The 26074-nt window shown below is 43.4% G+C and overlaps 1 protein-coding gene and 1 long non-coding RNA gene across 6 annotated transcripts in view; one reads left to right on the top strand and one right to left on the bottom strand.

Annotated features, from left to right (window-relative positions):
• The window catches only part of ATXN1 (ataxin 1), a 226459-nt gene that overhangs the window by 34015 nt on the left and 166370 nt on the right, over positions 1-26074 (top strand). The window lies entirely within an intron of this gene.
• On the bottom strand, positions 3510-7181 carry LOC104835287. Its single transcript, XR_774720.1, has 3 exons — positions 5962-7181; positions 3790-4684; positions 3510-3695 (listed from the first exon to the last, which is right to left on the bottom strand). It is a non-coding gene; the product is annotated as an uncharacterized LOC104835287 (long non-coding RNA).

Genomic DNA, 26074 nt, shown 5'->3' with positions numbered 1-26074 from the left:
TAGTTGAATAGGGTGTTAAAAATCACAGCTGGTTCCCAGACCACCAGAGAAAACCAGCCTGCAGCATGTCCTGCTCTCCTGTCCCCTGGGAGCTGGGCTGCCAGTGCTCTGCTGAGCGGGCAGCTTTTCCTTCCCTCCCCTGCCTGCTTTGGCTCCAACCCTGGAGCTGGCGACCCTGCAGCTCCGTCGTGAGCGCCGGTGGAGAAGAGCCCCGTCTCAACTCCTCCCGGGCCTGATCCGTGTGCGCAGGACAGCGCATCTGAGACTGAAGGGGATCGTGGACCTGAGGCTGTGGGAGTCATACAAGGAATAAAGTTTCCCCATCCCTGTTCCTCGAAAAAGCACTGTTTTGGGGTGTGTAAAGAAAAGGCACGAAATAACCTGTCTTACTCACTCAGTGTTGGAAGTGGCTCAACATCTAGTTTGGGGCACAACATAGTCAAGAGCCAGCTGGATGGCATCCAGGGAGAAGGCAGTGAAAATGATCAAAGATTTGGAAAACATGACCTGGGAAAGAAGATGAAAGAATTGGGATTGTTTAGTCTACAGGGGAGAAGGCCAGTAACAGACATGATAGCAGTGTTCAAGTATGTGGAAGGTTCCTACAGGGAGGAAGGGAATAAACTGTACAACTGCTGGGGTTAGGATGAGAAGAAATGGGCTTAATTTGAAGGTGGCAAGACTTGGGTAAATGTTTAAGAAAGCTTTCAAGTGATAAGCAATTATTTGCCTTTGAAAAAGTCATGGAAGCATCATCACTGGAGGTTTTTATAAAACAGATAAGCCTCCTCCGGGAATATTTTGGGCATTGCTTTGGGGAAGGAGGTGGAATACATGCTTCTGAAGGTCGTTTCCCAGGAAATAATGAAGGAATTTTTTTTTTTTTTTTTTGGTGATCCTGTGAACTTAGGTCATCTCTAATAACCCAACAAATAACTCAGAAGTTAGTGGAATTCATTATTGCAACGTATCAGTGGTAAATAGACAGCTGATTTATGCACAAAAAGCGATGATGATGTTATCCTTCTGCTCTCTGTTCTAGTTTAAAAAAAAAAATCTGTGAGTAAGCTAATTTTACTGGAATGTTTCAAAAGGCTGTTCCTGTAAATATATTACTCTATACAGAAATAGAGGAAGTGATGTCGGTTGGCTCAGCTTGTTGAAATCTTGTGCAAACACAATCAGTACCTGCTAATACATAGCGTGGCCGTAGTAAAGCCAGCAGTACTCCATGAGGCACGGGAGTTTTACACTAGAGCATGATGTTGTATTTTCAACCTAGATGTTCGTGCACTTGTTACTTCTTTTATGTGGAGTCGGGGAGCAGGCTGAGAAGAACTAGGCTTTAATTACCTCATTGCTATCTATATACATGAGTTATTCTTCTCCGTGGTCTCGTTACATTAAGTGCATGAGGCAGCAATTGAAGAACAAACCTCAAATTTGTCCTTTGCTTCTTAAGCCAAAAAGCACTTTGGCAGCTCCTGCAGCCACCGTGATTACATCTCCCCATGCGTTTGCCATTCAGTGTATGGGGGTGGCACGAGGGAAGAGGAGAGGTTCTTCCCTGTAGTGTAACCTCCTCCCTTGAGAAATGGCTTGTGGTGTCCCCATGGATGCTTTCCTCCTTTTGTTCTCACTGGAGGATCACCTCCACGACTTCGCAAGTTTCTGCAGGTCCCCTGAAGCCTTCTAACTCATTTTCTGCTATAGAACAAAAAAGTATTTTTCTTTTTGAAACACATCTTTCTCTGTCCTCGTTGCTGTGCAGGGCAGGGAAGAGGAGGTCCGTGCTGCTATAGCCTGTGGGAACAACCTGGGTGGTGGAGGTGCTACAGGACACCCACAGGAGGGACTCCTGAGTAGGTAGGGCCAGGCAGTTTGGGTCTGGTGAGAGCAGCCAGGCTCCTTGTCTCTGGCTCAGCGCAGCTCCCGGCTTGACAGCCCCGAGGGATGTTTTGTCGCTGTCATCCTGGTTCTAGGAGCACTGGTGGAGGATGGTGCAGAGTCACCACGTGCCCAGCACGGATTTAGCAAGGCTTATCGTAATCCTGGCAGGATCCACGCTAACCCCGAGCGGTCAGGCATTACCACGCGTTCATGTCCCCAGCCCTGCAGCTCTGGCCACGCAGTGCTGTGCTTACGCCAAGAAACCTGCTGCTGAGCCAGTCCTGGTGCTTCTGCATCTGGAAGAACTGCCCTGAGCACTCAAGAGTTGCTGGCCATTACCTCTTTGCAAAAGCTCCCTCCTCCTAGTCTGCTGCTGTGCTGGTCTGTGTCGTGATGGAGCACGATAACAAAATGAGGCCATGCATTCACACGTGCACATATGTGCATATATTTTAGCCTCTTGCCTTTTTTTAATTTGAAATACTAGAGTGCATTTGTGTCTGCCCCAGTGTATCTGCCATGCATCAGCAAACTAACATTCTTCTTCATGATCTGGAGTGTCCCATCTCATGAGAAATGAATCAGCACTGCTCCTCCTGTGGAGGGTTCTGCAGGGGGACTTAAATCGCTGATTTCAATTGTGACTAAAATCAGCAAGCAGGAAAACTATTAAAATAATCAGCTTCTAAATCTTGTTTTGCATTTACTCTTTTTAGTTATTGTCCTTACAGAAGGGAATGTTTTCAGTACTTGAAATAATTTTATATATCTTTTTTTAAACTTAGACTACATTATATTTCTACAGATGTTCCACCAGTAATCTGGTCCAACATAGATTTCTGTGGGTCTCTAATTTTTCTATTTATTTATTTTAATCAGTGGTGCATTTTCTGTTCACTGTTTACTAGATTATATTTTTGCATGTGACTTGTATCAGGCTACATTCACGTGAAAATAAATGTTCAGCAAAAATGCACAAAAAGGAAATTTTGCAACATTTCTGTCACATAACTAAATGCTTCCTTAAAACAGGAGCTGGGAAATAGGAGGGAAAAAAGAAAAAAAAATTAAACTTGTTTTGCATTAAAATTAAGCCATTTTTAAAAGGAACAGTTAATTGTAGTTAAGTCAAAGTTTTTTTTTTTTGGTCACAGGATCGTAGATAAGAATTTTGGTACTTATAGATCGTGAACTCTTGCACATGACTTCCGTTAAGGAATTATTTAACTCCTCTTTTCTTACTTTTACAACTTCCAGTTCCTTTCTGATGTTTGAGCTAAGTATTTAACTCAGCCTGCTAAATGCAGTGAAATGATGACGATACCCCCTCTCTGGCCTGGCAGAAGAGACTGCTACTGCAGGCTGATGTAGGATGTCAGTCAGTCCTGGTTTAAGAAGTGTAGTCAGTAACTGCTGTCAGTTCCAAGGTTTGATTTGCTTCGAGATTTCAGCAGCAAACACATCCTTCTCTAAATGTTACTTAAAAAAAAAGCTGGATTCAAATGGTTTCGATAGATGCAGTATTTGTACGTAATATGGATCATCACAACCTGGTTTAAAATATGTCTTAATTTACATACATAAATGCATGAGAGAGAAGTCACTTGCATATTAGTCTGTATGTGGAAGGTGGTGACCTAGCTCCACTGTGCCCAGCGGGAGAGAAGAGGGTTGCACAGCAGACAGAGGAGAGGAACGGGGTTTGGGGCTTTGCTGTTGTGTTCCCAGTCACATTCTTGGATCTTGCAGAAGTGACTCTGCCTTTCAAATTCATCCAGTTGTAAACGAGGAGGTGAGGCTGAGCACTGCTGAGAGATCTTAGGAATAAAGTTAGTAATTTTGTTTTCTGACATTCTACATAATCTCTCCCAGGAAAAGGCAAGCAAAACGCTACTTTACCTTTTAGTAAAAAGTAGTGCCACCATCCCTTCAGGGCTGCAGTGATGGCTGTTGGTCCCAGGAGGGGCAGCAAGCTCAAGGCACATATGCATCAAGTGTGATAACACTGATCGCTTGTGGAGTCTGGCAGTTTTCTTCTGAGGGAGCTTTGCAAACATGAGCTGGAAGTAAAGATACTAGACAAACTCATTTTCTTTCTCTAACGTGTCTATGAAAGGCCAGTTCTTGGAAACTGGGCAAGGAATTAAGGATGTGGTGCTGAGATAAATCTTCAGAGATGTGCACCGGGGGGAGGATCAGGTGATTCCTTCTCTTCCATCTCTCTTAGCCATGACTTCTTTTGCTGTGCACACTCGCTGGCATTGCTCCTGGTCACGGTTCATGCAGGGGGAGAAGTTATTGCTCCTGGCACGTACTGTGCTGGTTAACTCTTAGCAACGTGAGCTCTGCTCTCTATCACGTATATCTTTCCCTTCTGCTCTCCTAGCTTGACACCCATCCTCGGCCACCTTTGATGCAGGGTGTCACCCTCACCTAGCTGTGTCTTGCATCTCTGGTCAGATGGATGAGTGCATGTAATGGCTCCTTTTGAAAGCGGATGTGCAGAAGTGTGTATATTGCCAGGGGGCTGTGGCCAAGAGCCATAGGAACCTTTTTGCAGAACTATCAGTAATGGTTTGTCATCGATTTGTCACTGCTTAGCAGCCTCCGTGCTGAGGGCCCAAGAGCCCCGTAGTGGGAGTTACGTAGGAGCAGCGCTTTCTCCAGGCTGAGGACAAGGCAGTCCTCGCTGAGCCTCAGTCTGAGTTCTGATCACAGTTTGTTGCTAATTGTCTTCGGGTTAGTTGGCGCTCTACGTCCACATGCAAATTGAGCAGTGCATTTCAGGAATTGCCTGCTGAATATATAGAAGCACTTGCATCATGAGTTCAGAGAAAATCAAACAGCCCACGGAGTGTGAAAACCAGCAGTAAAATGGGTATAAGGGTGTTTCTGCATGACCAGACCCTTCAAGGGGTAATGGAAAGATTAGACTGTGAAAAAAAACAGTTGTGCATCAGCTTCCATGAATCCTGTGCATTTTTTTTTTTTTTTTTTAAAAAAGATTGCCAGTGGAAGCTGTAATCAGGGGCATGTTTGTTTATAGAGCTACAAGGGGGAAGCCAACACAGTGATTTGTGGCTGCAGACTGATTCACTGCTGCTGCAGCCAGCGAATGGTGGGCAGGGTGGGGTGGATTTAGGAGTACGAGAGACACGGACTGCAGGCAGCTAAGAGGGACCTTCTGCGAACGAGTGAAGAAGCAGTTCCTCTGCAGACAGGCCAGAAAATGGAAGTAGCAGCTAGCAAAGCCTCTAGACAAGATTAAAACCGACAGGAAATGAAAACTAACTTCACTGTTTTTCTTACAGGCTGACCGCCCTCCCCCTTCACTAATGCTCGTGATGTCCGTAGGAGAGCAGTTCCTCTACCTACTTCTTGGAAGGCGCACGCTCGGGTTAGAAAAGTGCATGACCAAAGGGGAGAGCCAAGCTCTGCTGTCAGTGGGGCTGCATGAGCCTTGGCTCTCGGTCCAGCTTTATTTTAGACACACAGTTACTGTCATTATCTCCGTAAAGCTGCGTTTGAAAGCAAGGACATGTGTAAAGAAGGAAAGTACAGCTCTTTCCTGTCTCTCTCTCTCTCTGCCTGTTAATCTGTTAAAACAGATCTGTTGCTGTGCAGAGTGTGTTAGGCTCAGCAACTGCTCTTCCTCGGCATACCTGCCAACTTCTGAAATCTATAAATAAGGATGTTTGGAGTGAGGGGAATAGACACACCTTCTAACTCCATTGAAATACTTGGACACAACATGCTTATTTTGGCAGGACAGATTGGGAAAAATGAAATATATATATATATATATAGCTAGAATATAGGGACTATCTCTCTCAAATAAAACAGCTGGCACGTATATGTGGCTAAAGCAGATTTGCTTAGATTTATGCTAGTCATGCTATGAGCTGCACTAAAAGAAAATGAAACAAGTCATCTTTCATCCCCCTCAAATGCAGACCTTTGCCAAGGTTTGTTTCTTAGAAATGAGATGAACCTGATGAAGCAGGATTTTGTGTCTAAAAATAGAGCATTTTACTTTCCATCTTGCCCCTCGCAGGCAGGGTATAATTCTACCTCAGCCAAGAAGTGAGATGAAAGGCGATTTGAGCTTTGCCTTATGTCTCTGTCTGCTTTTGAGCTCGTGACAGAGGGCCGTTGTCTTTCCTGACCAGGTTCAAAAGTGCAGTGAGTAGGGATCCTGACGGCGAAGAACCACCGTTGCAGGTCATTTATGTGGTCAGGGCAGCAGCTGCATTTTGCAGGTAATGTGGCCTTGCACATGGCTGTATGGTTTCTGCTTCCCAAGAACATGGTGCTTGATTTCTCGGGGCTAAATGTTCCGATCTCGCACCAAAACGGGGTTTGCAATCCTGAACAAAAAGATGGAGCTTTAAGCCTGAGTTGCAGGTGTACTGGAGCATAGCTCCACAAATAGCCCCAGCTGCTCTTTTGCCTTCTCAAGATGGGTATGAGCTGTGCGGCTGCGGCTGCCTCCCGGCTCTGCAGGTGCACGCTGGGGAGGCAGAAGGGGGCCGGGGGGGCTGCAGTGCCGCAGACTCCCGCCCTCGGCGCCCACCAGGAAGGCAGAGTCTGACTAGCAGGAACAGCAGAACTGGCTGTCGGCCAGGTTGAATGCCATGATCCCAGTAACAGCTTCCTTCCCCTCTTCTCTTCCTCCCCACCCCGCTGCCCGAGTCGTTTGGGGGTGGTGTCCCAGGGTGCTCGTCAGGGTGTGTGCGTGTTGGGGGGGGGGTGCTGTTGCTTTGCTTTTCTGTGCTTTTTTGCATGTGGATCTGTCTGCACCTGTTTGCCTACTGCTTTTCTAACCTCTGTGCACGGCGTTCTTTGATTCACGGGATCGCGAGCGTACGAGCCAGCGCATGGCAGCTTGGCACGACCATTTCATTAGAGCAAAGGAGACCTGTGTCCTGCAGCATTGTTTTAGTAAAGACATGTCCCATCTGCTGCTTCTTATCACCCTTTTTATCTGTGCTGCTGACTCATGCAGTATGGTCTGCTCAGTTCTCCACTGCAGTCACATCACACTTTGAGTTACCTTTATTATGACTCACACTTGTTTTTTCACTTGGCAAGTGTCAAGCCAAAACCAACGTAGTCTTGTCCCTCTCTCATGTGTTCTGTCCTATCCTACTGTTTACCTCCAAGTCTTGTCCCTCTGTCATAATCTTGTCCTTCCCTTCAAGTAAACCACCTGCAACTAAGTTTTAAGCTGTGTAATTTCGTCTTTCATAGCATCTCTGCACTGTGCACCTGAGGCTCGTGAGATTGCCAGGCTTGTCCTAAAATACGTTAGTTCCTCTTACTTGCCTTCACAGATATGTTTGGTGGGGAATATTTTTTATTTTTAATTGTTTCCTCTGTTTAAAGAAAAAGCATGTTTGTTTATGTTTTGGTGTGAAATTTTGCATTGGGAGATCATGTGCATCTTTCATGTATCTTGATGTGTAGTATATGCACATGGATCCAAAGCCTCTTGACTTCAAATTTGCCTGCGTGCTGGGCTAATGAGTCCACGGCTTCAGACACTTGTGCTGAGGTTTCCCTTGCTTGCTTCTGGCCTCTACTTCCAGAATCAGCTTGTAGACCAAGGCTTGCATCCTGCGTGGGCAGTCGGTAACTTGGTACACTGAGCTTGAAATCCCCACTTGAAGTGCTAGTATGTTGTTTCCAAGTTGAAGAGAATGATCGACTTGTGCTACTGAACGCTTGGTATTTCCTTGCTTCAGGTGAGGGGAATTCTGCCAGTGATTTCTTTGTGGACAGATTTGTGTCCGTTTGGCCCTTTTCACTGCTGAGATCCCTAAGTCCTTTTCAAAGGAAAGCCTGATATATGCTTTACTGAGGACAGATGGTTGGCAAAGGTTGCTGTACAGTTAAACTGATGCTGAGTTCTGTGTCTTACAGTCCTCAGCCCTTGGTCACGTCAAACTTTTGCTGAAACAGGCAGTCTGGTAGCAACCTGTTTGCCTTGAATAAATCTTGTAGAATTGGGCTTGTATGTTGCTGTTGTGATAACTACTTTGATATCATAGAAATTGGCCTAGAAACGAACGACAGAAAATCTAGGAAAAAGTTTTAGAACAGGAAGGGGGTGTAATGCCAGATTTTTTTATTTAAAAAAGAAAAAAAGTTTTTCTCATATTCTAGCAAAACACTAGGCAGGTTTAGATTGGTATGTCAATTTTCTTTTCTAGGAAAAAAATTAGACTTTTTATCAGGGTGCACACAAATGATGAGAACACACAGCTGTCTCTTTTAGACCTGTGTGTAGAAAACACTTTCCATTGTTAAACATGTAACTTTTTTTTTTAGACCAAGCTGCTAAAACTTTTCCAAAGGCTAAGTGCATTATAGATTTGTCTGTGCCCTTGGATGTAGCCTTTGGAGCAGCACCACCTGGTCAAGCAGCCTCTCCAGTCCTGTCTTACCTCTCTGAGATGTAGAAAAGTGTTTTCTGTACCCAATCTGCAGGGGGTCACGTTGTTTAGAGACTTGGTAGCTCCTTCCCATTGAAAGCACCAGACCATGTTCCAGCATTTCCCTCGTGGTGTGTGTGCTGAACAATGCCTTGGATGGATCGGGCCCTTCGCTGCTAGCAGTTTGGCCTGAAAATATCAGGGGATATGTGGTAAGAGCAGAAGCTTTACCCTTTCAGGCTTGTGGGACTGGCCAGCTGTTGGCTTCGGTCTCTGGGCAGCTATGTCATGTCCTCTCCCGTTCCCATTTCTCCTTCCTATTCAGCTTGAAAACTTCATGGTTCTGTGAACTTGCTGTTGCTTGGTGTCCCTGGTGGTGTGCTGCCAAGCTTTGTTGGTCCCTGGTGTAAATAAAAGGGGCTAATCATGATCATAAGCAAAATATTCCATTGTTTCTGAGAAGCATCTTGTTTTCTTGTAAGGCTGAAGTAATATGCTCCATAACTCCAAACCACAAATGTATGGCCCTCCTGCCCAACACGTGGCATCTGAGTAGGAAAAAGGGGTTGCTTGCTAGAGTCCTTGACCCTTGGAGGTTTTCCCTTTGCAAGAACATGACCACAGATGGTATATATACATGGTGCTGTCTCTGATTTGCGCGAATGGCGCTGAGGCACGTCACGGGCAACGTGACGTGGTGCAAAGCAGGTCGGTGCTTATCGGTGGAGGTCTCTGTGCCTCGCAGTCATGCGCCGTGGCTGCGCCCTTGGGAAGACAGTGGTGTGTGGAGACTTCTCCATTTTCTGGTTTCACTCGGGGCATGAGGGAGGAAGCGTGGGTGTGCAGGGGGCCGGTGCCATGCCCTCCTGCCGGTTCTTGCTAGGTGCCTCTCACCTCACCTCCGCAAGAGCGAGGTGGTGCACCTCCTGCCTCGGGACACCGGGCAAGGTCGGTACAGGCTTAGGTTTACTCGGCAGCTCGTTTTACCCATATGCAAAATAGGTGTGTAATGATACCTGCCTTTGTTGTGGAATTGAGGCTTAATTAATTAATTAATTAATTGATGTTCGCTAAATGCCTTGAGATCCAAGAATCACTGCATATGCCCCAGAGCAGCAGCAACACTTTGAGGTCGGAGAACTGTCTCCTCTCCCATCATGAGGTTTCCCAAAAGGAGAGGCTCTGGCTCCTCCCTCCCTGGCTCCTCTCCCGTTTTTTTGGATGAAGCAGTGCTGTGCTGTGCGTTAATTGTATGGCTTGCTCCCTCTGACTTCTGCCTAAATAAATAAATAAATAAATAAACTGATGTGCTTAATGCAGTCAGCACATAGGGCACTTGCCAAAAGAATTTCACAAAGCAGCAGAGCTGGGTTGCCAAATGTCATGTCTTTTATATAAAGCATTCTTCAGGAAGCAAAGTTGCACAGGGAAAAAAAAAAAAAGAAGAAAATGTTATAAAAACTCTCACTGCAGTAAGAAACATTTTCTTCCCCCACAGGGAGAATGTCTGGGCCATGTCATGGTGGGATCAAGGGAGTCTATTTTTATTTCATCTTAAAGGCCCCTCTCTCATTTCTTCTCTGCACTCCCCCTCCCAAAGAGTAACTCTTTACCATGCTGGCTTGAAGAACTCAGTTTAGATTAGCATTCAAAAGCAGGGTTGTGGGATGGTCATCTTATATGTGAAAATATTTGCCAGTGGATTTTGGGTGGAGAGAAGGCTGTTTAAACAGTGTTGGTGCCAGAATGTTTATTATTTTAATATGGTTAATGATTGAGGAAATCCAATGGAGATTTTTTTAATTTTTTTTTTTTTCTGGGAGCATGGGGGAGGCAACAAAACTTCAACACCAAAAAATAAGACTGTATGTTGTAAATGCACACGAACGAGTTTTTATTGTGAGAGCTTATATGTACGGTCTATATGATTAGGTGTGTATGTGTTCAGGCGTGCATTGTGTCACCTCGGCAAGCGTGAGCTGCAGAGGTTCGACCCTGGCTCTCCTCTGGTGGTCCACCCACCGTTTGCGTTGGGATCTGCTGTGTTCAGAGAAGCTCGGTATCAAACCCCGCTTGAGCCCCACGACTTGCTGTGGGCTTGCGGGAGCCGAGGCAGAGGTGCCCTGGGGTGAGGCGGCTCATGGATTGGGGCGTTTTGGGGGTCAGCGTTGTGACCCACGGGCTGTAGGCTGGGCCTGGGTGTGCTGGGTAGTGGGGCTGAGCAGCGAGCGGGGTTTTGCCCGGTTTCGGGGCCCTGCAGGAGTCCCTGACAGCAATTGGCTGCTGCTGCTTAGCTCACCCAGCGGCTTTTTGGTGAAGCCGTGGGAGGATAAGTTTTGGAAATCACTCTGTTTAGACTCATAGCGTTGCTTCTGTTTATCCATGTACTCCCAGTTCCTATCTCGGGGCGGTTCTTACAGCTCCGGAGGCCAGAATTTTTTCCTCTAAATTAAAGCTTTGTTTTGGCAGCGTGTTGTCTGTAAGTGTCTGCCCTCCCTACGGCACTCTCGGCACTGTGCACTAACCAGTTGACTTTTTAAGCCTGGTGTGTGCTTACGATGTAAATGTGGTTCATTGAATTGGTATCAATAACGGAGAATTGGAGCTATACTGAAGTTTACAAAACAGTGTTGAAATTGATTTTCTGAGCTTCGCCCCTCTACAGTGTTTTAGCTCATGGGAGTATTTAATCTAATAGCATAACGTGAGATCATTTTAGGCAGTAACACAGCCTCACAATGCAGTCGTCACATGCTGTAGCTGCAAACTTGACAGAATACGAATTTAAACTACGTATAATACTGTTTCTATCTGTATCTGTCACAATTTGTTTGAACTTCCATCAGGGTTACTACATGGCACTTCAGAATAATTAACACAGTATGCATTAGCAGTATGTTAATTTGTCCTATATTTTGTCAGGAAGAAATCACCACCAGTAATCTGAAGGGCAGCAAGAGCTTTTGCTTTTGGATTCTTAATGCCTGTATTGGAACAACCCAGTAACTCATTGGCAATGAGTATTTTTAAGTTAGTAGAGTTAAATAATTTTAAAATGTTGTAAAAAAAGACTTCTTTCCTCCTTCTTCTTCATTTTTTCAGGAGGGAAATTTGAATTCTCTGTGGTGAAAAGCCCACATCTCTGTGTATGGAATTGCTGGGGAAGTCCTCACCACACTGTTCATTGTGACAAGTGCTGGTGTTTCTTCTGACTTGTGCTGTGTCAGAAATAGGGACTCTTTAATCATACTTTTTCTTCTTGTAATTACACGGTTCTGAAGTCCTGCTCCCCTCCTTGGGTTACAGGTACTGAAATTTTCACTGCTGCTGGTGTGAGTCCTTGCCCATGTCTTGTGTTGTGTGTTGAGCTAATGAGCAAGGAGGGAAAACCGGTGAACAGGCTAGTGCTCAGACTTTGGTGTACATGATGTCTTTAAATTTAGAGTGCAAGTATTGTAATGTAATTCCCAGATTGCAAGAAAAGCATTCTGAACAACAATTTCTAGAATGTATTTTTATGACCGGCACAATGAGATTGTGAATCAATATGGTGTGTATTATATAAGCATCATTTTAGATTAATTTCTGAATCAATAAGTCACATAGTCCTCAGAATATATAAATGTGAATATGATGTTTGCACAAAGAAAGAAAATGTGATAGGGAACCCTTTCATTTATACTTAAGCACAGATGGTGCAGTGATGAGCATGGGAAGAGCCTGAATTGGTCAGAGTTGCACTGATCTAAGTTTGCCATGTGCCCTTTCCCCCTCATGTTCCCTGTCACTTACTTCTAGAGGTTTTCTCCTTCTTTCTTTTTCATTGCAGATTTATTTCTCTTCTCAGTATTTTACTTACATTGTCAATATAGCAGTGTTTGTTCAGCTCAGACCAGGAGAGGTATTCGATTTTGCAGCTGACATTTATTTACAGGGTCACCTTTTAGTCTGTATGTTAGATTGCCATTCCTTATGAAAATTATCTCACGAGCACTCTAACCTACTAGCTAAGAGATCTTGGAGAAAACCATCTCTTTGCCTGAGTCCCTAGTAAAAGGCAGATGGAGGCAGACATTGGGTGTTAGGTTATCGCTTTTTCTGGAGTTTACATCAGTTATTTGAGACATAGGAAACCTCCAAGACTGCATCTGGTTGTAGGTTTTCTAGTAGTCTACTGCTGTTACTAAAGTGTGTAGCTTAGCTTGTGTGGATGGTTTTGAATGCATGGCGTTGAGCAACCTGATCTAGTGAAAAATGTCCCTGGCCATGGTAGGGGAGGGGTTGGAACAGATGATCTTTAAACATCCCTTCCAACCCAAACCATTCTGTGATTCTGTGGACCTCTAAGAAGTTTTTGCTGCTGTTTTTCTCCAGTGCAAAGACCTCCTTTTCATATTCTCAGTAGTTATTCCTTTACTACTAGGAGCAGAGGGTACTGTGTCTTTGAATGTTTTGACACTCATTGCTTCAGTTCTTGAGTCACGACTTACGTAAGTCCCTTGAGTAGGTTTCAGGTTGCTATTTAGAGGTGATGATATGCTTCTTCTAGAGATACCATGGAGGCAAGGATCTTTAGGCATTGATTGTCTTGCTTTCTTTGTCCTTTTCTCATTATTTTTGATAGTTTTTGTTTGTATGAATAGTTGCAAAAGGCAAAAGGGGAGAAAATGGGTTCTTGGAAAACATGTGTCCTTAAATGCAGAGGCAGGCACATAAATAGTTATATTCAGATTTTAAATTTTGCTGGTTATCAGAGTAATTAAAAGAGAATGGAAAAATCACTAGGTATCTCCAGGTGAGTGGCCTCTAGAATATGATACCATTGCTGTTAAGGTGCTCAAATATGAATGTAGGAAACATAAGTCCAGGTGTTCGGGTTTGAACACTATCTAACATTATAAAAAGGGGAAGTGGAAAGAGGAAGAGTTGGGAGGTAAGGAACAAATAATCTGGTGGCTTGTGGGGAAGCGTCAGATATTCAAAAACAGTTAACTCTAGGCTTAAACATTTTCAGCTTTTAAAAATATTGACTTCCTGCACTGATTTATTTGACTTTTTGTCATAATCTTCAGGCTTCCCTTTCTTTACTTTTCTTTACAGCTCTGTAAGCTAAAAACCCAAGGGGGGAAGAGCAAGGAAGAGTGAGTGTGACTTAGAGTCTCACATTATCAAGGGGAGTGGGGTGGGGGATAAATTTGTGAATAATACCATGCAAAAAAGTTCAGAACTCCAGGCCATGGATGATCCTGCAAAGTTTTGTGCCTTGTTTGTGTAAGATGGTCAGAAAGTTACTTTCTTCTTGTCTCTGAAAGAAAACTGGCTCCAGACCTACTTGAAATCTTGCGGGATTTGCTAAAAATCATGGGAATTGATAACCAAAGTCCAGGGTGACTATACCAGTTAACTCTAAATAGATGATTGTTTTGGCTCTCTGTCTTTATACTTCTAAACTTACTTCCATTAAAATGCTTGTTGTTAGACCTGTAAAACGCCTTCGGAGTCTTCGTAAGATTTCTTGAAATTGTCTGCAGGAAAAATATTAGGGCCATGTTCTTCATGGAAAATTTTTTAGGTAGTTTACAGTGCGTAAACTGTATGTGTGTGTGTGTGTATATATATATATATATATATTCATCAGAAAGACAAAACACTTGTCATCATGAGCATTTTGCTTTGCTCAGTAGCTTTCTTGTGGAATAGGAATGCGGATTTGGGACATACTGTGACTTTGTCCTGATATTTTATGCTTCTTATTGTCTACCTGTAGGATACTTGTTTGACCTGTGAGTGAAATACCATGCATGGTTGTAGGAGGAGTTATATTCAGCATTTTAAGGACTCTGTAATGTACAAACCTGATCTTTAACATATAGTTTCTTTCCGTTTACTATGATGGGGGCATTGCTCTGTGGTACTAGAACAACTTTCATTTTTTTTTGATAGTAGTAGTGATCTTTGCTTGCCTTGTTACGAATATGCTGAGTGGGCTTTTCAGGGATGAGATTTACTGCTTACTTTAACAAGTTCTGCAAGCAATATCTGACTTAATAATTTTGCTTTCTGCTTGTAATTACACGTCACTTCTTTTTGGTAATGCCTTCAGAACTTCTCAGTTCATTATCAACTCTCAGAACATAATTTTAGGAATAATGCGTATCGTGAGTGGTCATAACGAGGCTGAAATTCCATCTTGGGCTTCTGGTGTCATCACAGAACTGGGATGGAATTACAGCTTTAATTTATGTACTATGGGGGATACATTATTTATTACTGTGCATTAGAAAATCATTAATCTCTGCTTGTGTTGCAAGGCTATCCTACTGCTCCGAGTCCCCAGGAAGTGCTGAGACATTGTAGAACTTCTTGTGCGGATTACAGCTTTATGAAGCTGCCAGAAAGACCATTGCATTATTCAAAAACTGCTAGAGGTGATGAAAATTTACGAAGCCACTATGGGGTTTTTCCTAAGTAGTAGAATTCCTACAAGGCTTTAGTTTGCTAAGCCTGAGCGTTTCTTTACCTGTAGTCCCTTTCAAGTGTTTTATTTCACCTAAAGCTGTGATCAGATGAATGGGTTGAGGAGCACTGTGTTTTCAGGACCCTGATTCAACAAAGCACTTTAACTGTAGTCAAGCTCCACTGAAGATAACAGAAATTAATCATGTGCTTAATTGGTTTGCTGAATCAGTTCTTTAATTTCTACTTCTTTGGTTGTTCATAAAACCTATTTCTTGCTTTGTCCTCTGCTTCCCAAAATTGTGTGTGCATACATGTGCATGCATGCATCCATGAATACATCGAAGCTGCAGTGGAGCAATACGAGCTAATGGAAAACTACCATAAAACTGATTCTTCCAGTTTTCATTCCAGTGACCTTTTTTTTTAATGTGTTTTTGCTCTCATAACATTCCATTTTTGTGAGCATTTTCAATACTAGGAAAGTCAGTAATCAAGTTCTGGTATGTAATTACTAATACTCTATAACCAGTTGTAATTTGCACGACTATGGCTGTGATGAATTTGAGTGACAGCATTCGTTCACAGCCAGTTTTCACTGGGGTTTAGCTGTTCTACAGAAACTGAGAATTTGTCCATTTTTGTTTTACAGCCTGTGGATATGTGTTTGTACAGATACCTAGTACCAGCCACTACGCCATGCAGCTGTTACCAAGTAACATAACTAACCCATGCCTCTTCATAAAAATAATTTGGTATTTAGAGGCAGGGGACTGCAATTTTGCATTTGCAACGCTGTGCCCTGGTTTGGAAAAAAGAAGAAAAGAAGAAAAACAAAAAACCCAAACCCTAAAGGTTTGTGGGAATTCTAATTAATAAGTCCTAGCAAAACGTCTTCAAAGTACTCAGCACTATTAGATCTGAAGAACAGAACTAGATATTTGTAAAAGATCAAACAGACACAAATACCTTAAGAAAATAAATCTCTGATGTAAATTAAGTGAATGCTTTATACTAGTACAGAAGTATTATAAAAAATTAAATACTCCCACTTTCTAAGGTGGCATTTTTATCTAAGGCTCTGATGACATGTATAAACCACTCAGGTTTCAGTCTTGTGGGTTATATTGTCATCAGAAGCTCTGACTAATAATACAGTAAAGTCTTACAAATGACAGTTGGATATAGTATGACTCTAAATGACTTTTTTTGTTGTTTTACTATTGTCATTTGTTTAAGAAAACAAGAAGAGAGAAAGTCGCAGTGTCTATTGACTAACTGGACCTAGTGGAGAAGTGTTATCCTGGATTTAACTTGGCTATATTATAAACCACAGATGTGGAATCTAAAACCCAGTGACAAAGCTGATAATCCTTGGGGTGTAAGAATCTTGAAGCTGGTGTAGAGAAAGACATACAAAACACACCAGCAGCTCTCCCCCACGCAAAATTAAAATGATTGTCATTTTTGTAGGGAACACCATGGGAGTCAGAATTAGAGACATCCACCCCTCTTCAGTTTGAGAGCTCAAGAGATGGCTGCAGTTTCTATGCAGAGTTTCAGCCTGCTAGAGCTGTATAAATAGATCGCTGGCGCCATGCAGATCTGCACGGGACCAATCACCAATTCCCTTCTACATCATGAGGAGATGCAGAAGAGCAATCCTCTGCGGTTACCTGTCTCTGCCACTCATGCTGACCAGTTAGGCTGGGACTTCTGAGGGCAGAAAGGCTTGCTCAGATGATGCTTTCTGCTCTGAAGGAGTCAGGCATAAGGCTTGTACAGATTTAGGCTAATGTTTTAAAGCCTCATTTGGATCTTAAATAGGACATGGCGTTTGTGCTAGCTTTCTGAATGAGTTGCAGCCTTGGGCGAATCCAGTATCACGTGAATTAAGATAGTGTATCACGCCAACAGAGAGGAAACCAGCTGTTTAGCATTGGGGGAATTGTTTAATTGTGTTACAACAGATATGTGAGACTGGAAATAAATACTGAGCAGTGTGAATATTATACATACACTGTAATTTCTTACTTTTCTGCTTGCTAGTTTGCTACAAGCTTTATTGCCAGTTTTGTGTAGGGAGAGGCTTTCCTCTTAAGTGTGATAGGAAAGGTAGAAATGAGGATGAATGTAAAAGTTTAAGGGTAGATTTCTCAAGGTCCTTAAGCTGCCTGTCTCTCCCAGTGGTTGTAAGGCAAATTATGTTGAGCATCACAGTCCAAGAGAGTTGGATCCTGCTCCTGGCAGCCAAGGGTGACACCCTGGATGTACACTCCTGCACATGTGTGGAGGACTGAATCCTCAGTGCTCCTCCGTGTGAGGAGTGTAAGCTCAAAAGCAAACTGGAGGAAATGGAAGAGAAAGAATGACAGTAGGTTTTAACATAGGATTGGGGTCCAATAACTTCTCAGCATAGATGCCCAACTCTGGGAGATGAGTCTTCAGGTAGCATTGTTACACACCTAGCAAAGTGTGCCAGCTACTCCTTCCTCTGCCAGCGCTTCCCTCTCACCTTGCCTGCAGAGGTAAACTGGAGAGACATGGCTTTGCTTACTCTGGTGCAGGGTTAGAGCCGGTCCAAGCTTTGTTCCTCAGAGCGTGAGCTGTTTCATTGCCAGTTTTCTTTTAAGATCAGTAAAGATTGGGTAGTCTTGTGCTGTGCTGACACTTGGGGCTGGGTTGTGCCTGCCTTGGTGCGCTGCGTGAGCTTGCAGAGTTGTGTAATTGCAAGTTTACTGTCATACAATGAATGACTGATGGCATAATTTATATTTTCAAAATACATAAGCAGCTCAACCTAATCAGGTGGTGTGGTAAATACTTCCAGGAGATAAAAACAAAGTATTAGGGCAGGGAATGGAGTTGTAAACTTCCTTTAATGAGCTGCATATTGTTTGATCATGTTTTTTCATATACATGAGCTTCTGCATGCCACATTCTAGTAAGAATTGGCAGCTACTTCACAGTCCTAGAGAAATAATACTGTAAATACTGGAAGCAGTAAAAATGAGTGAATGTGTCAGCTTGCCTTTCAGACTGCTGTGACTAACAGGTGATAAGTACAATTAGTAGAAGGCCCATTTATCCTTCTTCTTGCTCCTGGAAATACAAAGAGAGGGAGAGCTGGAGGAGCAGAGAGGACATGTTCAGCTCCTCCAGACAGTTAATAGTGGTACCACTGCCTGGCTTGGATTATGGTTCTGGCTGTGCGGGTGTTTAACTTGCAAATCTGAGCAGTCTGCTCACTTCCTGAAGCCCCTGAAGTTAAGCATATAAATGGTTTGGGGCCTGAAAGAACCTTGTTGGCTCATTTTGGACAGAGAGTTTGCAGCAAAACCTTATAATGCAGGAAAACCCCCAAATTACAAGTCTTTTCCCACTTCCAGTGGGTGGCTCATGATGTTGATGGGATATGAAGTGGATATGTCTGTTTGTTCATGTATGTCAGTAATGTTCAATGCTCCAAAAAGGTGGAACAAATTAAAATATCTTATGTTTTTGTGTGCAGATCAGCTGCTGTTACTTTTCAAAGACACAAATATTAAATAACAAAAGTTAATTTAAGGAAGTTTTTAAGATATGTGGAAAGCTCTTCTGAAAAAATACTCAAATGAGAGTGAAATACTTTTTTTTTTTAATTAAACATTTTTCTGTAGTACAAATGTGTGTCAATGCTTGATGAAAAGCACACTCATTGGAACTTCGGAGAGCAGGGGCAACAATTCACTTTCACAGTGATGAACAGTTTGTTTTAATGATAATGAGAAGATCCTGGTAATAACTGTGGAGAGACCTAGGAAAGTAGTACATTCACGGGTGGACAAAATCTTTCTATAGAGTTTTGATGTCTTTCTGAAAATGCTACGCTGCAAATTTTTGAGCTTGATGCTACTCACTCATACGCAATGGAAGGATGATTCCCACTATGGAGGGGATTCTAGGCTGAAATTGTATGGCCTATCATATGGATTAGCATAAGCCTAAAGGAGCATAATGGTCCTTGCTGACTTTCAAAATCTCTTAATTTTTGCTTAAAGCCTGAAGTTGATTAATCTAGTTTGCATTAAATTTAAATATATACCTAGATGTTGAGGCACGTGCATTTTAGCAGAAAATATGAGTCCAGGGACTAGTACAAGGAGGTGTGTTTGTAACTTTTTAGACATTGCTCTACTTCTTTTAAAGCAATTAAGTAATGATCATTGGCTTTTTATAGTAATATAGCAGTTACTGAAAGCAGGATGTTGTCTATTTTGCCCATTTGAAAGAAAGTTGTGCAGTTGGTTTCCTTGCAAACCTCCGTCATCCTGCAGAGACTGGCTGAAGGGTTACTTTCATTTTCTGCAGGATGGGAGTGATAGGAAAGTTATGTGGTGTTGCAGTCACTAGCTGTAGACCCTGAAGAGAAACTCTAGGTGTAAGATCGAGGAATGTTGGAAAAGACAGTATAATATTAAAATTGACGCTGGTAGGTGCTGGAAAATGAGACTGTTGAGTGCTAGCTTTGTCATGACAAATATTTGCAGGTTGAAAGCAGTTTTGTCCTAGGTCTGAATAAATGCTGGAGAGATTAGACTGCACTACAGCCCATGTTAGTGCATGCGTGTGTATGTAAAGAGGTACAATATCGTAAATAAATTAGAGGTTTGGGTGTTTTTTCTGTTTACAAACTCTGTTCACCAAAATTGATAAGACATATGTAGCCATATGCAACATTGTGAATGTTCTGTAAACTTAGCTTTGTTCCCGACGTTGTCATTATCTGTCTTATATTATGAATCACATTAAGGGAAAATATCTTGTTTCGATCCTCCAGGGGAAAAACCCTTTCTCTATCTCACCTCTCCCCAAAAACCCCAGACACCTACTTGTCCTGTGTCATCTGAAGCAGATTTGAATGTTATCTGTACCTAAGTCTACAGATACACTTTTCCTGTCTTGCATAGGAACAAAATGTTGTCCCACTTTCTGTAGTTGCAATTTAGTAATATCACAAACAAGTTACAATAGTAAACTGGATGTGTTTAAGAAATGGAATGGAGGAAGGATTACAAATTAATTTCCTAGAAAAAATACCTAATATTATTCATAAGCAGAATGCAATTCACAGTAAGTAAAAGTAAAGCTGTGTTTCAAACCACCATAAGTAAAATAAACCTCCCTGGGCCTAAGTAGAGTAACCAGCACAAGTAAAACAAACCTCCTAATGAATCTTGCAGAACTGGCACTGCAGTTCCGAGTTTTAACATCAGATCCATTTGTTTACCTTTTTTTGCCAGTTCAACGTAATTTTTCATGGGCCAAGACAGATATTTTAGTTTGTTTTCTTTCTGGAGCATGCTATCTCTCTCTGTTTCCCTGCAGTAATGTTGGAATCTACTGGCCAGCTCCAGCTAGATTGAACAGACGGGTTGAGATCACGAAGTCCTCGAACTCCTAGCATGTTTTGTCAAACAGGCAGTTGGATATAGGACAACGAGAGAAATTAGTGACCGTTGTGAAGCAAAGGCTTGCCCGTGTTACCACAGATGTGAGAGCACACTGGGGTGCGAGCCGTTGTGAGTGTTCCCAGCGCGGGGCTAGCTTTGCTCAGAATGTGCATCTTACTGTGCATGCGGTCACCTACTTGCGAGAGGCAAAGCCACAAGAAACCAGCCTTCATGGACTCCACTGCTTGTGGGACTACTTGGTCTTTTAAGGAGGGAGAATATCCTAACTCCCTTTACTTCTCCTACGCCTTCCTAATAAGTGTAGTATTTTTAGGTTTCCAGCTTTCCCCTGCTCTAAACCAACAGCATCTTCACTCTTGTTTCCCATGTTCTGCAGGAGGCAAATGGAGCCCAAGACAGAGTGGTGTGACCAGGGCTATGTGGGACACGTAACATGACGCTGGCCTGTGCAGCTGAGCTGGGGGGTTAGAGCCCAGCCACTCACCTTTTCTGTCCTGTGGGTAGAGTCACTAGTGAATGCGGTTCAAATGCACAGATCAGTTATTAAAGGTCCGGACCTTCTCAGATAGCTCTTGAAAATGCAAGATGAGGCATTAGGCATAAAGCTCTGCCGTCTTAAAAAATTAACCACATTAGAAACCATGTCTCTGGCTGATTTAATACATAGGAATGATTATCCTTGAAGAAAACGAACACAGATCCACAATGCTTTGAAGAGAGAGGACAAACTGCATGGTAGCAGTTGTGACAGGGCCCAGCTTCCCCTACTGACTTTGCCCTTTTCATTCATGAAAATGGACAGTGGTGGTGAAGTGAGACTCTGGATTTTACACAGACTTCCTCCACGCTTGGGCTTCCTGCTCACAGTGAGCTCGGAGTCATCTCCTGTGTGGAGGCCCAGTGGAAGGCACGTGGAAGAACAGAGAAGCTTTCAAGAAGTATTCGAGTATTAGGACAGCATTTCATTTGTCCTTGGCCAGGTCCTCAGCACAGTGGTCAGTGTCACTCTTACTCATGAATTGGCTACGAGGTCCAGAATTGTTTAACAGAAGTGGAACAGGTGGAGCAACGAGGTTTAGTTGGTTTCCTGCACCGGGAACACAAGGAGGTTTCCATCACAAGGTATTTCTTAGCAACTTCCAGTGAAACTCTTGAGTGTTACGCTTTTGTTACTGTGAGGGACAAACAGCTTATGAGGAAAAGATCCTTTTCCCCTTCCTGATAATGTTTTCAACAACTGTGGTGGATTGTGTAGACAGGTGGCTTTTAGCCAGTGGCCTGCAGAACCTCCATGTGGCCTGCAAACCTCCACAGGCTCAGCAGGTGCTTCTTAGTAGGTGGCAAAAGGTAACTGAGAAAGTCAGATGTCATGTCATAGGATTCTTAGCCTTTCATGCACTGAAAAAAGTGTGATGACTGTCTTATTACTTGAATTAGTTATGAGAAGTTTCAAGAATTTTGGGGTCTTTTTAATGGCATTTAGAATGAGAACATAAGATCCACCATGAGAAAAAATGCCAGAGCATGTTTGATGTAAGCTCAGATGACAACATAGTCACCTTAAAAAAGCACTACTGCCCAAAATTTTCTGCTGGCTGTTTTTACAACTAATGCCTAAAGTTTATTATTTTTCATGGGGTTTAGTTGGGGGTAAGGTAGTACTTTCTTCTGTCTTCTTATCCAGTTTGTTTTACTTTTTCCCTTCGATAACTGTTCTCTTCGTCTTGCACCAAAATAGTAAAGAAAATATTTTAAAGAGTAGAAGAAATCGTTGTAAAACTACAGAAATTAGGTTAGTTATTGTAGCTGAAACTACTTTGATCTATTCTCTCTTCTCTGCATTGTTCGCTTCAAGATGCTCTTGCTGCTGTCACTATTACACTGGTGCAATATTACAGTAGAATATAATAATACCATCTTCTTATTTGGTGGCATAAAGATGAATGACAGAAGAATATTTGTTTTTTATCATTATGCCTACATCAGCAAGTAGTGTGGTTCAACTGGAGAGTATCTGTATAGTCAAAAACTTGGTGCTGGGATCCTGAGGTTCACACCAGGCATATATCAGGGTTGCTTTTACTTCTGAGCAGTCTGGTGCCACTAACTGCCCACTCTGGAGAACATGATGCTTTTAGTTTAGTTCCTCCCAAGAAGGTTTCAGTTCACGTGCTCCAGGACCACCCCACAGTGCAACCAAAAGCCCAGGCAGGATGGATTATCTGGACACTTGCTTCAAAAGCTACATGCCTGATGTGAACAACAGCAGTAAGGTAGCTGTGCCCTGTAGGGACCTTGTGGGATGAAGGGATGGAAAGGCAGGTGTATTTCAGTGATCTGATTTTGTAGTTGTACCAGTTACTAAAACACATTTCATAATTTTTCTTTCTTAATGTTCTTTCTTCCCTTTTCTTCGTAGTTAGTACTGAAAGGGGAAGGTTGCTGTGAGTAGGCCTCAGAGAAGGAAGGCTGTTTTGAGAAGTTAGAAAGGAGGAATCTTCTACTGAAAGAAGGATCGTATCTTCTTTAAGGAGCTTATACAACGCCAAGTGCACATTAGATGCTTAACCAGTAATGACCCATGTCTAGCAGTTGTGCTTGACTTGCTGACATGAGCATGCACCACTGGAGACGGTGCTCACACCCTTAAATTAAAGAGGGTGGTCAGATACTGCATGGAACTGAGGCTGTTGGTCATTGTAAGACACTGGCTGGGCATCCTTTATTTAAAGGTATGTAGGCTCTTCTTGGTGTGTGTCCTGAAGACAGAGAAGGAACATATGGTATAGTGAGATGTAATGTCATATTATTGCTAGCATGACTTGGAAAAATATATGATGTTACCTTAGAGAGTAGGTGTGAGAGCCAGTCTGGCAGATGTGACAGTCCTGCTTTCTGGATCTGACAGTTGGCAGCCCAGAGAGCCTACTACCAAACCTGGTATTTGCTGAAATGCTCATGTTGTGATTTGTGCTGAAGAAAAGGAAGTAGAGATGACAGAAGCAGTAGTACGATGTTTTTTTTTAAAAAGAAAAGTCTGGAGAAGTAGACTTACACAAAAGCTTTGTCTTTCTCAGTGTCCTGTCTCTTCTTGATTGAAAGAGTAGATTCAAAAGCTGGTTGGCTTTTGTAGCCAACCAACTCACTGAATCCAGGCAGAGGACAGCATTTCTACCTCTGCCTGGAAGATTATAGTTGCTGCCCAGGCTGCTGGCATAGTTCTGCTGATCTCAAAAAGTAAGACCAAACTACAGTGGTGCCGAGCTGGTTATGGCTTAGTCAAATTTCTGTTCTAAAAAAGGCTTATGGTCAGGCCGCCAAAGTTTCCTGCAACAAAGGTCACCACAGGTTTCTGCTGAAGTGTCCTGTACTCTGTGGCACTGGAGATAGGTAAATGTGTAAGAATTGTTTGTTCAATCTTTCCATATAGCAGCAAACAACTACATCTCAAAATCCAACCTCATATAGCTAGAAGGTAGGTGAGCTAAGTAAATAAAGCAGAAGGTAATAGGAAAAAAATACCAGACTCATCTGTCCCGAAGAACATGAAATTTCTTCTTTTTTCTAGAGCCCTTCATTTGAAGAACCCAGAATGTATCTGGACATTGCAAACCGTGCCGCACTTCATTTTCTCAACATCTCTTTCTAAACTATGCGTGCCCTTTAGCAGAGAGACACACTCACCTGCTGCTTTTCATGCGGAACATGCTGAAGTTTTACAAAAGGATGTTACCGTCCGGACCAGCTTGGCCAGTGAGAGGGTGTGTGGATGGTACTGGCACTCTTGGTTTCTAGAAGCCGTGAGCCAAGGCGGGTTGTGCCTGGGTGAGCGCAGGCAGTCGTATGGCAGGGTGACCTGCCACGGGACGAGGCCACTGACTTGTGGCGCAGTCCGTCTCTCCCAGGCCTTCGTGCCGTGCTGGGACGCGGGGATAAGGAGGTGCTTAAGAGGGTGCCAGGGAGAGCCTGAGGTCGGTGCCCGTTGAGGCTGGGGTGATTACGAGTTACGAAGACCTAACACCCCTCTGGGTAAGTGGGAGAGCGAGGCTCTGCGTCACCTTTTAACGATAAACAGGCTGCATCAAGGCATGTGGGCAGTGAGTGTGGGCCGGTAGTCCTCGCTCAGAAACCACGCGGTAAAGTCACTCCGGGCTGTTGAGAAAAGAGGGGCGTTCATGGTGTTTGTGCTTGCGAGCAGAAGGCAAGAAAAAGAGTAAATACCAAGTGGGAACATGTGCCCGACCCTGCCAGATCCTAGGCAGAGGTAAGGGAGGGCAGCAGGCCCATTCCTGTGAGATTTGGGGAGAAGGGTTCCCATCCCTGTGATAGGAGGTGCGCAGAGAGCCTGGTGCTGCCATTTCTCCATCTTTCGTAGCTAGTCCCAAAATGAGGTAGTATTTTAGCAATCCACTTTGCTGTGATCTGGCCTTGGCTCTGTCCTGTCGCGCGTGATAGTACCACGGTGGTTTTGTCCCAGCCCACCCCAGAGCCGCTTGCCCTGGGGATGACGAGGGAGGCTGGCAGCCCTGTCTGTGGTGGACAAGCCTGCCCAAATCCAGAAATACCAGCCAAGTCTTTCTCTGTAGTTTGTCAGGGGTTTCATTTCTTTACTTGATTCTTTGTTTCCACTGCTGTGGTTTTTCATTGGTTTTGAGCAGAGTCAAGTCATGCTAACATAGCAAATGCACAAGTTGACTAGAATGGAAAATCAGCTCCGTCCGTTCAGCTCCATCAGCCTTTTGAGAGAGGCACCGCTATGAAATGAAGGAAGGCTGGGGGAAAAGAGGGGTCCCACTGGTGGCATTTTATCAGGCTGCTACGCTCGTGATATTTGAGATTTTCTTAAGGTCCCAGGCTGCCAAAGCAAGGCGTATTGTCTGTCTTGGCCTTTGATGAAAAGCAAAGTATTTCAGCCTTCTGAGAGCAGACTGGCGCAGGACCTTTTGCATTCTGGCGGCTCTGAAGCCAGAAGGCAGAGAAAAAGACCCCGTGATTTTTGTGCAGTCTCATAGCTTTTGAGGGAAGTACCATGGTTTGGGGAGATGTGTGCTGATTGACCGTCATTTAATTCTTGGGCGTTAGCAGTACAGTGTGCCACAGGTGTGATATGCTGCTGTTTTCAGGGAACCCTGGCTGAATGGGGCTTCTTCGCAGCTGGCAGGGTTAACGCTGTGTGTATGGGAGGAGGAAGGGGGATTTGTACTTCAGAGTGTGCCTTCATTGGCTCTGCTGGGGGCTAGAGAATCCAAACACCGCCTCGTTTATTGCACTGGGAAGAATGAAAGAGCTGACAGAATACTCCTTTAATTTGTTTGAAGCTGCATTCATTTCTCCAGAAGGGGGAGAGTGGAGTAGTTGAATGCTGGGAGGAACATGCCTAATTCAGGACTGTCCTTCCTCCCTGACTCAACAGACACTACGGAGAAAAATCAAGACATTTAGAAAGGGGCTGTCAAATCTAATCACATGTTTTTTTGCAAAGTCCAGCATTATCTGACTGTTGAGTGAGGCTTTGTACGTGCGACTGTATAGTTCTGTATTAAGAGTTCACAGTTGGTTTTGATACCATTCAGGTTACTGAGCAAATATCGTAAATGCACAGAGGTGCAAGCCATGAGTGGACAGTGACTGCAGGAAGAGCATATGTGTGTATGGCAGGCCTGCTGCTCCTTTCTGATCATGAAATTTGGTTCACGGTATCATGATGGGGGATGGGGGTGGGGGCAGAACGAGTTTGAAGTATTTTTGTTACACTGAATTTTTAGTGTTTTGTTGTTGTTGTTTTGTTTTGAAGAAAACCAGAAAATTTCCTCCATCACAGTTAAATCTCTTTTCATTTGA

Source organism: Haliaeetus leucocephalus, unplaced genomic scaffold, assembly GCF_000737465.1.
Source record: "Haliaeetus leucocephalus isolate CR32 unplaced genomic scaffold, Haliaeetus_leucocephalus-4.0 Scaffold373, whole genome shotgun sequence".
Taxonomy (NCBI): domain Eukaryota; kingdom Metazoa; phylum Chordata; class Aves; order Accipitriformes; family Accipitridae; genus Haliaeetus; species Haliaeetus leucocephalus.
The sequence above is the reverse complement of the archived record's forward strand: the minus strand, read 5'-3'. Positions and strand labels throughout refer to the sequence as shown.